We start from the raw sequence: 14,831 nt of genomic DNA on the forward strand, positions 1-14,831 counted from the left end.
GAGGACCTATGTCCTGAAATACATAGACCACCAGAAACAGAAATTCTTCAGCACCTTCTGTAAAAACAGATATTGATTTATCAGCCTCTATTCAAACTTTGGGTAATCTGTGCAGGGACTAGCCTTTTGACCTGTGATCAAGCAATCAGATAACCACAAACATCCCGATAGTTCTTTGAAAAAGCAGGTTTTTGTCCATGGCTGTACCAGGCCTTGTTTCCTGCCAGAGTGGCATTGCAAGGACTCTGCTTGTACTGTTCTGTCCTCTATGAAGAAATTACCTTTGCATAGTAAAAAAGGAGGCATTTAGGGCTACTGATTTAAATGTGCAAATATTTACATGAGTAAAATTTAACAGGTATCACACGAAAGGATCTAAAACCTGTCATGCTCAGGTCTTTGAACAAAAAAATATTGACAAAACTGGACACGAATATAGTTAATTCAGATGATGATTTCAGTGTTGTGTGTTTGATATTCTTGTCTCATTAGAAGACCATAGCCTGAGAAGAAAGATACTGAGTTCATACCTGAGAGCATTTTATCCTCTATAAATCCTCTATAAATGTTTGTTTTCAACATGGTTTACTTTATTTTTCCACAAATCTTGTGCTTGGTATAAAACATTGTTAGATTAATCCTTTTGCTATTTTTTTTTTATGGTGTAACTACTGGAAGTCCTTCAGCAGGGTGGTCCATGGGGTGTTAGCTGAAACAGACATACTGAGAGTCAATGTTTGGTGGTGACCTTCCCACAGGGAATAGCATGTCTGGACTGTAAGACAGGATGGTCCATCACAGCTGCCTCAAGGTCCATCACTCAAGGCAGTGATTGTGATGGCTTTCACGTGCCATCACGTGCCGTCACTGCACTCAGGGTCATGAGGCGTAAGCTTTACCTATCTAAAAGGTGGGTATAGCAATTTTTTGTAGCTTGTTTATTGTGAGGCTGAATGGAGACCTTAAAGAGCATGATGTGGAAACATGAGAGGAATGCAAATCAGCAGCTATCAGGACTGGAGCCATACCAGAAAGCAAAGACGAAAAGGAAAGCTTCGCACCACAGCCTCTAAGCAAGGACCATGCTGGGCCTCCAGTCACCCTCCACCTTCCCTGGGAAATCCATGCAGGATTATTACTCTGTTGAGTAAAGGCTGCCACTTAAAACAGCACCTGTTTGCAGGTGCAGTTTGCTGCTCTTCCTTGTTTCAGAAAGACAGTGAGTTTGAACATTTTGAAGTGGGATTCATTTCATCTAATTTTAAGCACCTAAAAGAAAGGCTTGTCATCAAAGCTGTCTGCAAAACTCTCTTCACAGAGAGAGCCAGGCAATTCCTCAGGGTGATTCACCCCACCTACCTTAGGCACTATTCTTAGGATGCAGTGAATCACTCTATGGAGTCACTTCTTTGACTGGAGGGAGAGCCCAGGCAAATGGCTTATGCTAGATGTGCAACTTTAATGTGCCTCAGGTTAGATGAACTCAATCTCTTCCCTGCTGATAAGCAGTTCAATTTTAATCTCTCCAGTACCAGCTGCAATGTCTTCTGCTCTTAGGCATAATGATAAGGGACAATTAATTTGGGGCTGGAATTAAAATTGGTTTACAGAAATTGAGTCTTTCATAATAATTGTAAAGGTGGCAGAGAGGTTCAAAAAGATGCTGGACCATATCAACCTTGGAGCTGTAATTCTGGACTGCACACAGAGGAATCCATGATACTGCTGCCTTCTCTGCCTGCTCCAGGGACAGGCAGAGAAGACCTGGCTTATCAGAGCCTTCCAGCAGCCTATGTGAAGGCTACACACCTGTCTTCTGAGAAATACCTTGGTCTCTTGCCAGCCATGTGGCCAGCCAAGAAGACATGGATGAGGAAGATGCTGCTGTTTTTTCCAGGTGCGGTCAGTTTGTTAGTCACCACATCTGTATTTCTTATCCAGGGAAAATTTAGGAAACTTGACTTTCTTTCCTTCCAATTGGTCCATAGCCAAGACACAAAGTGGGGTATTATGATAGTAAAACTAAGAAACTAAGAACTTCTGCCAAATTACCTCCCAGTCACACTGAGCTCCACACAGCAGGAGAGCTGTGTGGAATTCCTCAGGCATCTATGGAAAACTTAAGAAGGTCCTGTGGTGGTTTTTGGGTACAAGAGTATATGCATACCTCTGTCAGTTAAACTAAATCTTTCTGTGAAGAATATTCTACTGAGAAGGGTCTGCAGACTGCAAGGGGAGTTTGTCCATCCGATGAAGTGGAAGATCTGGCTTTGGATAGCCTCAGTGGCTAGAGCAAAGACAGTGTCAGGTCAGACGCAGGAACATTTTGGGCAGAAGATTCAGGAGTCTTGATGTGAAAGAAGAGAAGCTGTTATGCAAACAGCTGTTGCTCAATGGGTAACAGGTAATGTAAACAAGAGAGCCACAGATTGTCAAACCACCCATGAGGGCCAGGATTCCTCAGGATACGTGAATAAGATCCTCAGAATGGGTTCACAGCACTGCACCTCTTTGTGGTAGGCACTGTAGGTTTCTGGACAAAAGCATATTGCTCCTATGTGAAAACAGACTGATTTAGTCAGTGAGTAAATGTGCACAGCCACACTCCTTCAGGACTGTGAATATTATTTCAGAGAGGATGAGAGGACAAACTAATTTAAAAAAGGAAAAGAAAGGCCAAGTGTATACAAACACACACAATTAAATGATGTTGATATTTCAAAATATCTTCATCATCATTACCAATAACAATGTTACTAAAACTGAAATCTTGCCATGGTCCATCCATTTCCCACTGTAATCTTGGCAGGCACAGATGACCCAGGTCTTGTCCATTGGTTCTCCAGTGGTAAAAACACCTCTTATCTGGCTGGGCCACATGTGCTTCCAGTAGGGTGTGGCCAGAGACTGGATCCAAGTTGTCTTGAGTTAGCACAAGTTGCTTGGGTGCCTGCACACTCCTATGACAGCTGTATGTGAGAGCTCCTGGGTAATGCTGGATCCAAACAGCCATTTCAGCAGCAGACAGGAAAGGAAAGGGATTGCTATTAAAGTCTTGATAGAAATTTTTTTCACAAGAATGTCCTTTCTGGTGTCACATACAGAAGAGCACATCCTCTATTAAGGTGGTCATCAAAGAAGCTCCTTTTACTGGGGAAGGTGGTTAGCTGTGACAATTAAATGAACAAGTTTCCCTCCCTTATTTTCTCAACATCTATAGCAACATGTATGCACATGCTCCCTTCAGCACATCTATGATGGAGACAGCCTGACTGTAATATCTGTGAGCACCACCTAAGGCTGACCTGACATTTCTTAGCTGAATACAATCATTAACATGGCCCCAGGTCTGAAGGCAAACTAACTAATTGAAAATGTGTTCAGCTTCTTAGCCAGGCTGTGACAATGAATAGTGTTCCTTTCAAAATGCCACACTCCCTACATTTCTAAAACTCATGTGTCCCTTAAAATTGGTATAAAATTTATGAAATGTTTCTAGAGAAGCGAGAGAAATCCACATCAGTGCCTCAGTAAAAAGTAACAAGCAAAACACATTGCTGCAGGGATTTTCCAGAAAAGACACCCCGGGCTTGCAAAGCGGGTCTACCACAGCTCTATCAGAGTATCCTTACTGTACAAATTTATGATTTCTGGATTGGATTTTTTGTATTCATCTCCAGCCAAAAAACAAGGACTGTGGTCATTCTGACTGTCCTCAAATCGCACTGTTCTGGCCACAGACAGGGAAACTAGCTCTAGTAGCCAAAGCTGCTCCCACTCATGCACCTGGGTTGTTTTATGTGGCAATGGAGCTGCAAGGGAAGGTGGTGGCTAGCTTACGCCCTGATATGAAATCAGGATGAACCTGAGAAACATGTCTGACCCCAGAAACTCAAAGAAATTGCTTCCCTGTCTGGTAATACATATGTAGCTCTTGACTGATGCATGCCCATGCCCAATTCAACGTGTGTATTTTCTTCTTTGCACTGATACCTTCAGATCTCTTTGGCTCACAAAAAGTATTACCGCATGTTAGGCAGCTGGTTTCTCCTGATTGTTTTTTTAATGTCAGCACAGTCTTGAAGCTGAAACAGTGGACTGCATACTCCCTGTGAGAAAAATACTGGTTAATTGTGAGAATCACTCGCAGCAGATACTTCACATCTGACATCTCTCTACATTTTCACCCCTAGAGGTTCTGATGCAAGCCTGGCTCTGGAGCTTTGAGAATTGGGTCCCACTGAGAGAGGGGAACCATGAGACAAGGGGAAAAAGACTTTCCTTCCAATATTTTCCTAAGCTGCCCCTATTCAGTGGATCAAATTCATGGTAGATCTACTTGAATGCAAGGAGAAGGGTCAAAGCAGAAAAACATTACCAGCTGTTCATGACTAGTATTTCTCTTCCTATAGTATTCTAAAACCTTGGATTTACTTATCTTTTCAATTTTGCTCTGCAGATAGTTGAGGACAAAATTTTCCAAGCCAACACCTTCATCAGTTCAAAGTTATTGGTGTATTTGTGCTGATGCATTTGATAATACGAGGTTATATTCCTGTATCATATAAATGACCCACTCAACAACAAAATGTCATCATTCTCCATCCTTTCCTAGAAATTAATTTAGTCATGGACCTTAAAAGAGACTAGAAACATAAGGCTCGTCATGCACATATTAGAGTTGATCAAGAATTGTTCTGTGAGGGAAATTCTTATTAAAAAACCCTCATTTATTTCATATGAAACCTTCGCAAGGGTTATGAATTCAGCAGAGCTCTTTCAAAGTTCAAAATAAAAACCAAGACTCCAGTTTCCATCTAATATAAACCTGTTAGCCGACAGTGACCATCTTAGTAGACACTTAGCATAGATGAGATCTAGGAGAGTCCTCAGTGAGCAGAGGCTGAAAACATAAGATACTCTAGCTTTTCCACCAGACTATGGAGTTTGTTTCAATCCACTGGAACTTTTAGTCCATATAAATAAAAATATTAATTGGAATAAATAAAACTGATTATAATGCCTGGTCATTATACTCACCAGGGACACAGGAAAAATGAATTCACATCTTTGCTTCAATGGTGACTCCATGTCTACAGCATGAAACTTAGGCAGGCATAGGCTGAGACAGGTAATTGTATAGCTTTAAAGGTGGTGATATTTTTCTACAAGCAGTTTGAGTTCTTGTGTTTTTACTGAGTAGTACAGCTGAAGAAGTGATATCTGCATCAGAATTGGTTTTAGATCAATGTTTACATTTTGAGGCCTGTTTGGTCTTCAGTGTGAGTCAGTCTTTGGATTCCAGAGGATCAAAGTTTAGAAAGTTTTTCTAGACTCATGAAGAACCACCTCATGCAATTGTAGATATCACAAACCTTCTGCTTTAGACAGATGTAACTTAAAACAGGAAACCAAACCCAGCCAGGTCTAAGTATGACACAGAAACCAGGCTGAACTGGTGTTTTCATGACTGTACTTTATCCACTCAGAAATCAGAAATATTTTAGAATCTCAGTTTTGGTTTTGTTCTTTCATGCTGAAAAACTTCAGTACTGCTTAGTCTTCTGGCTCAGAAACATGAACATTTGAACACAGAAGTAAAGAAAACAAACAAACAAAAAACCCAACCCCAAAAACCAACCAACCAAACAAAGGCCAATGAATGTGTTAGAATCTTTTATGGCTCCATAAAAACTAACCATAAAGTATAATTAACTATTTGCTGATTGTAAACTCAGAGTTAGAAAAGACCCCTAGCCCTTGTTTTCAAATGCTTTCCCTCCAGACTACTCCAATCCCAGCTGAAATTGATGTTAGCTAGAAATGAGGAGACTGTGTGTACCAAAAATCTCTTTAGCTTCACTGGCTCCATCTAATCCCAGCAGAACTACCTTGACACCCTATAGATAGATCTGGCTGCCATTTATGTCCCTGGTTTTGCTGTTAAATTAAAGCAATTAGCCCTTCCTACTTGCTAATCTAAAATATTTTAAAATGGTTTCTCCTTTCTTTATCACAGTGACTGAACAAAAATCACTGGTCAGGCCTCCTAGCCTTGAAGACATGCATGGTCTGGTAGAGGAAGTCTTCTCCTGTCATTCACATGGGAGGAGTATCAAAGTCCAAAAATTCTGAGTGGGTGGTAGAACTGCACCAAGGATATTAATTTTGAAAAGCTGAGTAGGAGAAAAGTCACATTAACATTTCTATCAGATAATTACTTTTGGAGGGTATTAGAGGAGCACCTGTACAAATGTGTTCAACAAGCAAAATGGTGATCATATCCACTAGGCTATTTATTTGACAACTTTTTCAACAGTTTATCTAGCTCTGGTGATACTGCTTTTGTAAGTAAGAAAATGTAAATTATTAGTCTCACTTAATTTTGCTGCCACAAGCTCCTGTGGACTGCTTTTTTATTAGTGTCATAGAAACGTTTTCCCCTTCTGTGCTTGACTGATTGCACCCAGCACACCTGAACAATACTTGCAATTGAAAATGGGACTTGTATTTCCCAATTAGAGCCTGACTGTTCTTACAGATGATCAAGCTTCTTGATCATTGAATCTGAACTATGAGCTTGGTTTACATATATTGTTCACACAGGGTGGATTCCTTTTTTTAATGTTCTTCCGCATGTTCATGTCCCTGTCTGAAAAATAACTGGTGGGAGTGAGAGAGAGAGGGCAAATTGACAGACTGATCAGATGCTTGACTTACTTACTTGGTCATCAGCAATCCCATCCTTTCAGGACAGGGCAAACAGTCGCTAATGAGAGCAAATTCATGGGGACTGGTAAAAAGATATTTTTGTGGTGGTCACCTTATTCAGAAGGTTTAACATTTTCTGTTTCTGTTTCTTTGTGGAGAGAGCTGGGGTGGGGTTTGGGGAGGAAGTGTTTTTTCGTTAGTGATAAGGGCAAGGAGAGGTGTACATTTCCTCTTCTAAAAGTATAACGTACAAAGCTGCTTGCATTGGGTTTTTTGTGAGTGTGTATTCAGGCACACAGGACAAGTGAATTAGTAAATGTCACTGCTGGAGCATCACCTTTCACCATAAGCACAATCAGTCAGAAGCCCCATACCGGCCTTTTTTTTCTCAGGTTGGCAGTGGAAATTCACACTTCAGTGTTGCCTTATCAAAACTGAATCTGTGAGAAAGCCCTTATATAGTACTCAAGCCAGAGACAATCAGTTCCTAAGATGGTAAGCAACTCAGCTGTTTCAAAAACAGTGAAAATTTTTGACTGCATACGGTTGTGGTCTCCTTCATCTAGAAAAGCAGATGAAAAAGGTAGCAAAACTATCAGGTAGAATGACAAATATGGATAAAGGTGTGGAGTAGCTTCACTGAGAGAGCACATAAGCTAGATTGGGATACTTTAATTTGGAAAAGAGGCTGACTAGGAAGTATGATAGGTACAACCACTTATGAAAGACAGAGAGAAAGCAAACAGAGGAAATTCAGTTACTGCTTCTTAGAACACAGGGTCCAAGGGCATCAAAAAAACTTAACAGGTGGTTAATTTAAAACACATGAATGCAAATAATATGTAGATTAACTGTGAAATTCTTTGACCTGGGAAACTACAGTCAAATACATCAGGATTACTGAACAGAAAATTGCTGCAACTACTGGCAGGCAATAAAATCCTTAGATTGCAGGTAAAACTAAAGAAATGATAAGCCACAGAAGCCATTATATGGGTCTAATCGAGGATGTGAAAAAAAGTTATGGTGAAAATTCAGACTCGGATTCCTAATTTTTTAAGGTTTTGAGGGTTAAGGTAATTATAACTTCACCTGCAATACTCAAGTCCACATAGTTATTTAAAGTTCTATATTTAGAAATGTGGGATTTTTTTTTTTTTTTTTTTTTTTTTTTTTTTAGGTCTCCTGGGGCTCATGACTGATTTAATAAAAGTTCTGCAAAAAATCTGTCAGAATGCCATCTCTGCAAAGAACTCACTTTCAAACTCTGGGGTGTACAGTACCATACCTACACATACTGAAATTATACCAAGTATTTGTTAACATAAACAAATAAGGGGATATTCTTACCTCATTCTTGTGACCCTTTTCTTCAAGGGTAAAGGCAATCTTAATTTCTAGTATTTCTCAGCTTTTGCAGAGGCATTCTAAGAGGCTCAGTTTTACACTGAGATGGAATGTGTTCACAGCTGAAATCTAAATGGGTAAAAGGGTTCTGCGTCCCTGTTGAAGTGTTCTGCTTAAATGTTTCATCTTTAATGCAATCTATACTCTGCCCACAGCAAATGTTTCTCCCAGCTGCTGTTCTTCCCATTAACAGAAAGGGGAAGAATTAAGGTACTGCACTATCCAAACACGTTGAAGCCAAGAGTTCATTAGCTGCCATCCAATATGGAGTGGATTATAATAGATTTGGTATTTGCCTGCCCATATATGCAGAACTCATATTGCATGAAGATAACATTCAGTTAGTTAGAAACATTTTCCTGTTAATTTAGTCCTTTAAATTTTCAGTCATTCAAACAGATTTTCCTCCTCCTTTTCATTCTGGAAAACTTCCCAGATAGGTTAAAAATGAGGATTTTTTAATCATTACCCTGTGTTCAGGTGGCCCGCCCGCTCGGCTCAGCCCTGGGCCGCATGCGCTCGGCACGGCCCACCTGCCCGGCTCCATACAATCCTAAACATCCACTGGTCAGATTATGTGACCAATACATCTGTTCTATAGCAAGCAGCAGTCACAAGCATTGAGGCCATGTTACAGAGAACACAGCTGCGTTGGGCAGGGCACATCTCCAGGATGAAGGACCACCGCCTCCCTAAGATCTTGCTTTATGGTGAACTTGCCACCGGCTGCTGCAAGAGAGGAGCCCCGAAGAGAAGATACAAGGACTCCCTGAAACAACATCTCAGCCTTGGCCATATTGATCACCATAACTGGTCTACTCTGGCCTCAAACTGGGAGACCTGGAGACACACCATCTATAACGCTGCTGATGCTTTTGAGAACGCACGCAGGATCACCCTTGAGGAGAAAAGACAACGCAGAAAGAATCGTGCCTTGCAGAATTTACCACCTAAGGAGTCTTTCTGCTGTGCCTTTTGCAATAGGACATGCCTATCTCGTATTGGCCTTTTTAGCCACCAGCGCGCTTGTGACAAACGTGGGTAGAGACCTTTCCCAAATCTTCGTTCGCGAAGCCCAGCCATGACCCTGTGTTCAGCCTTAAGGGGAAGTTTTGTCTTGGACCGGAAGGAGGTAAACTAAAAGCCTAGGATCATACCAGATTCAGCCCATTATTCTCTGAGTTATCACAGATTACTCATTGCATTTCCATCTGACGAATTTCTAAATTTTATTCCCTCCTGCCATTTGTCTCCTTTGTCATTCTTCATTACTTGACTAAGTACAAGTAAAATCTTCTATTTCGAAACACTGGAAATACAAAACTCAACTAACCAAACAAAAACAACACCTCCTCCCAGAAAAATCAACCAAACAAAAATCTTAGAGATTAAGACAGTGACAGTTCAGGCTTTTTAGATAAAGAGTCATAGTAGTACAAAATTTTATCATCCTGAATAATTTTCAAGGTAGATATCGCAGTTCCTCCTATTCAGTGGAATAAAGATATATCTGGCATTCATTCCAGGCAGTAGGTGAAGCTTTCTCAGAGGAGATACTATGTTAGATGAATCTGTCAAACTTTGTGCTATCCCCAGTCTCACCCAGTAGCCTCACAGCCATTTTACTTCATTTTTGGCCTTGTGTGAGAATACGAGTTAATTGAGAGTAGTCTATGTCTATCAGACCAGGCTGCTCATGGGAATCTCACTAATGACTCTCATCAGCTTGTCTCCTTTGGTCTAGATGACTCTGGGGAAAAATAGACACAATTCACTCAAAATACTTGTGTACTAAAAATGTATTCATCCCTCCCTAGGAATACGAGTGGGTTCTTCTCTTCTTAGATTCTTTCTTTTTTCTTTTGTTCTGCCTTTTCTTGTGCATACACAGTGCATTAGGCAAGCAGGAACTCATTTGAGTGTGTATTAAAATACCCAGTCCAAGCTTGTCATTGCAATTGGTTACATTTCTTCTTTTTCTCTGTTTCAGCAAAGCCTTATCTCTCAGCTTTCTGCCACAAGATTCTTTGAGGTGGGGAGGAAAGGCATGAGAGAACACTAAATCCGTACGAAATTAAAAGTAAAAAATTAGACACGCACACAGAAAAGGAAAAAAATTCAGAAAGTTAAAAGAAGCAGTTTCCCCAGGCTCTGTAACTGCCAAACTTCAGCTTTTAGTGTCTGGGAGGAATGACCAAGGACACTGTACTTCTGGAAGAGCATTGTGATATTATAACCACTCACCATATTCAGCAAAGCAGTATCATTACCAGACTCCATCAATACCAGTCTCTTTTGTGGGAATTATTCTTCTCTATAGAAATAATTAAACATTTACTGCCCCAAAGCAAGGATAGGCAATTAAGAGGGGTATGATGGCCCAGTAGCTATATCTCTCACTGGGGGATATAGGAGAACAAAATCCTACTCTAGCATCCATTTAATTATTTATATGCCCTAGTAGACATTATTTGTCTATTATAACACTAACAAGAGTTCTCATTTGACAAAATCTTGTTTCAAGTAGGTATTAGCATCATGGTGAAAGTACTCCACTATACTGGGGAAAAGATGCTTCTTGATTTCTTAAACTGACTTGGAGACAGAAGTTCATTAGCAATTAGCCATTCTAGTGAGCAGAAAACTGATCTCCCTTCCCCTTGGGTTTTTCTCCATCAAACAACAATAATATTATTAATATTTCTTTCACTTTCATGAAAAAAAGCCAACTCTTGCCTGCCGCTCATATGACAACAAAATTACACCCCAGCTGATAGGTTACCTTGTCTCATTCGTGTTATGGGTTATAAATCTGAGAGAGGAATTTTTCTTTCCCTGCTTCCCTGTAAGAGTTCAAATAGGGAAGGGAGAAGGGAGTTAATTAGCCTTACAAAAGAACTAGCTAGCCAGGCTGCATTCCTCGCCGATGGCCCATCAGAGGCTGGGGGGAGAGGGGAGGAGTTTTGGGAGGGGGTGGCTGGCTCTGCTCGGAGGGGAAGGGGGCAGAATGCGGAGTTCGCTCTCGGGGACGGAGACAGGGATCTGCATGCGGGCATTTGGAGAGAAGGCCTGGAAGTTTTTCTTTCTGGCTTTTTGTCCTGGTGAGGCCAGACCACTGGACTCGGTCGGCTCGCACACTGCCTCGTGACTCCAGCCGGGACCTACTGGGTTTTCATCGGAGAGGTCTGTGCTTGCTGGGAGAGAAGGGAAGAGCCTTGGGACACCGTCATCTGGGAACAACAAGAACTGCAGGTCCTGCACCTCCAGCGATCCAACAGCACCCCCTCAGGCCACGATTAGGACTGCGCTAAAGGACAGAGAAGTATTCAGTCAGACTTTTTTTTCTAGGACCACTGTCTAGGGTTTTTGTGTTCTGTTACTGTTTTTTGCCAACATACATATATCTTTTAATAAAGGGTTGTTATTTCTTTTTTTTTTTTCCCACACTTCCTCAATTAAAGCCCCTTAATTTTGAATTTACAATTGCTGAGAGAGAGGAGTTTGGTCTATCTCGTAACTCATCCTCTTTAGCAAACATTCCAGTCTCCTCAGACTGAGACAATTCAACACTTTCTCAGTGATATCTGGAGTATATAAAAAAGCCCTGAGCTGTTGTAAATTCATTTTGAAGTCCCCTGAAATGGGCTTTGCTTGTGGAGCTCTTCAGCAGCGTGACATCAACTTGTCTTATTCAGGTAAAACAACCCCAAGAGGAAATTTAAGACTTCAAAAGCTCTGGATGAGAGTGGAGAGACCAAAAGCTCTGGCCTCAGAATCGAGCTTGTGGAGTAGACTTCGTTACAAATCAGCTCAGCTGAGAAACAGTTTTTTGAGAATTACTGAGACAACAGCTAACAGCAGGATAAGTTTGATTAAAGACATGGAATTAGGTGAAGGAGTGGCTTAAAATGAACTGTTTAGATATTTTAAAGCTATGACTAATAGGAAAGACTGGGAGAGTACTTTGGATATATTTTTGTTAGATTTTCAGAGAAAGCACTCAAGAAAATTTACTGGTGGCTGAGGCTGTGTGGAGAAGGAAGTCATGCCAGTATGAGCATAAGGCACTGGACAGGGATATCAAACCCCAAAGGGCTGGTGCAGAAAGGTCTCTCCTATGGGAGAGGATTCTTAGCAGGGCACGGTTTAGGAACTGCCCTGTACATATGCGATGTTATTCTAGTCTGGACTAGGAAATCTTTTTCATAACTTCAATAATGTGTTATGATTGCAGATTACCTCAAACAGAAACTGAAACACTGCAACAGCAAACATTATCAGCTGCCAGAAACCTCTGGGAGGCGCAAAATCTGTATCATGCTGTATGCTTGGGATGGACTTGCAGCAGTACTGATACTTGAGTTTTCACCCCTCACTAGACAACCTTCCCACATTATTTTTACTTTAACTGCACAGCGATTTAAAAATAATAAAAATAAAAGACAGCAAAAAAATAGGAGCTGCGAAAATGGCAGTAAAATGGTCCCAGAATGGAATCAGAAATTAGGGAGTGGTTACTGTGTCCCTGGCCTTAATAAGCCCCAACAAGCATTTAAGTATTAGTGTAAGGAGGCAGGAGGTAAGTTAAATTTTGAGAAAGACTCTTTTGAGTAGTGGAGAAACTTTTGCCTGAATAGTCCTGCCACACCATGTAAATCAGGTGTCCAAAACTGATGTGCCCTGGCGGGCACTGCCAGGCACTCAGTTTTCCAGCTCTGTTTTCCACCTTTGCATGGGTGAAACTGGGCCATGCACAAGGGGTTGAGACCCCTGCCTCTTCCTGTCCTGCCCCACAGCCCTCTGGCTCTCCATAGTCCCATTTGGTATTCTGACAATGAAATTCTCTATGGCAGTCATTCTGCTGATTTGTGCAGGGGATCAATTACTTCAGTCAGCAAGAGCCAAGTGTCCATGTGCATGTGGTGGGTACCATCACCATGCAGGTTGTTGTACCAATTCCAGTTGGTTTTCAGTTTTTGGCTGTATTTTATGCAAAAGTCAGGCTATGCTGCAGATGGGGTTTAGGCTTGTAGCAGTCCTCTCCTTTAGAAAATAAAAGTGTTAGCAATTCCAAAACTTTAAAACGAGGTAGTTGCAGTGGGCAGGGGAATCCAACTCAGAATATTCAGAAAGCTAAGAGAAACAAGGGAAGATAAACCGTGCTTTTATTTGATCTTCTGAGGAGCCTGACCTCTACTTGGTCTGTCATAAAGCAGCCCTGATTAATACAAACCACCTGGGTAATCCTGTCTGAGCTATTTCCAGCACAGAAGAGGGGTGATTAGAGCAGTAAGAAGCCCCCTTCTGTAGTCTTTTTCAAACTATATTGGAGGTGTAAGGGGCACCATCAACCCTATGGTGCAAGGAATAAGGGAATAGAGGTTCATTTTATTCCTCTGTCAGGAAAAACACAGTCATAATCACATAAAATTCTGCACTTCAAACACTTGCCTGGTACAATAAAACATCTCTTCAAGAAAGACAAAAAATTGAGAATATGGCATAAGCCACAATGACCTCACAAGCCATATTAACTAAGGAATAGACCTAATTCCCTTCTGTGACAAATCTGGAGTTGATGATCTGTTTATGTCCTCTTTTTAAAAACTGCAGCGTGGTTACAGCTTTGGGGTCGTGAACTGATCCTCATATGGATGGTAATTTTGCTGCTGTTTCTACATTTAATTTGGCGATTAGCCAAACTTCACTTTCCATTTCTCCCTTCCTGCCACCATGTCCTGGGCCATGGATGCCGATACAGAGCAGCCAACCCCCGTGTCCTACCCTAAGGCAACAGCACCTGTGGTTTGGGTCAGCTCTACCCATAAACTCCATGTCCCCCTGTGCTGCGGAGACACACTGAATGGAAAGGAGGTTGAGGATGTGGCAGCTTTCCACACTGGAGAGTGACCATTTTCTGCAGGGGTGGGAAGCAATGCTGTTTCCCCAGTGCAGTGTAGCAGGAAACAACCCTCCCTGTGGCTCCTCCAGGCTCCAGCAGCAATGGGGATGAGGTGCTGACGGTACCGGATTTGCAGGAAGTCCACTGGGCACAGGTGCAGGACGCTGCTGCCGGCCAGCATGACTGGCCTGGCATTCCTTTCAGCCACTGCACTCACAGTGGGTGTCTGGAAACCATCCAAGCAACTCATGTTCTTGCAACTGGGGCCGGTACTGCCTGGGTTTGGCTTTTTGAAGCCCTGTGTTAGTGACACTCTGGCCATAAACCAAGGTGGCATGTCACCAGGAATACACATTATGGTTTAATTTGGAAGCAAGATCTCCTCGTCAGAGTGTGAGGGATCTGCACTCTTCCTCCTCAGCCTCCTCTCCTTGCAAGGGGTAGGCTGAGGGCACTCTCCCAGGGCATGAGTGCTGGCCAGCTTGGAGCAAGGACAGCCCCCCTTTCCCTATTAGAGGCACAGATGCTATGTGAGCACCCAAACACAGCCACTGAACAGGATTACAATGCTCCACACACTATCCAATTGCAAGAGAAGCCACAGTTAAAGCAGACACAAAGCAGAGACCCACAGAAGAATACAACTAGAGACACCAGCAGGACCTGGTGGGAGTGACGGGTGGCACAGCCAGTCTGTGCAGCTGCAAGATCTGCAGAATGGGGCTGAAGAGCTCAGTTTTCTTTTTAGCATCTCAAAAGAAAGCTTCAGTTTAAAGGATGATTAGTGAGATTTGGGTATGTTGCCCCATCC

Source organism: Pseudopipra pipra, chromosome Z (assembly GCF_036250125.1).
Source record: "Pseudopipra pipra isolate bDixPip1 chromosome Z, bDixPip1.hap1, whole genome shotgun sequence".
Lineage (NCBI taxonomy): Eukaryota > Metazoa > Chordata > Aves > Passeriformes > Pipridae > Pseudopipra > Pseudopipra pipra.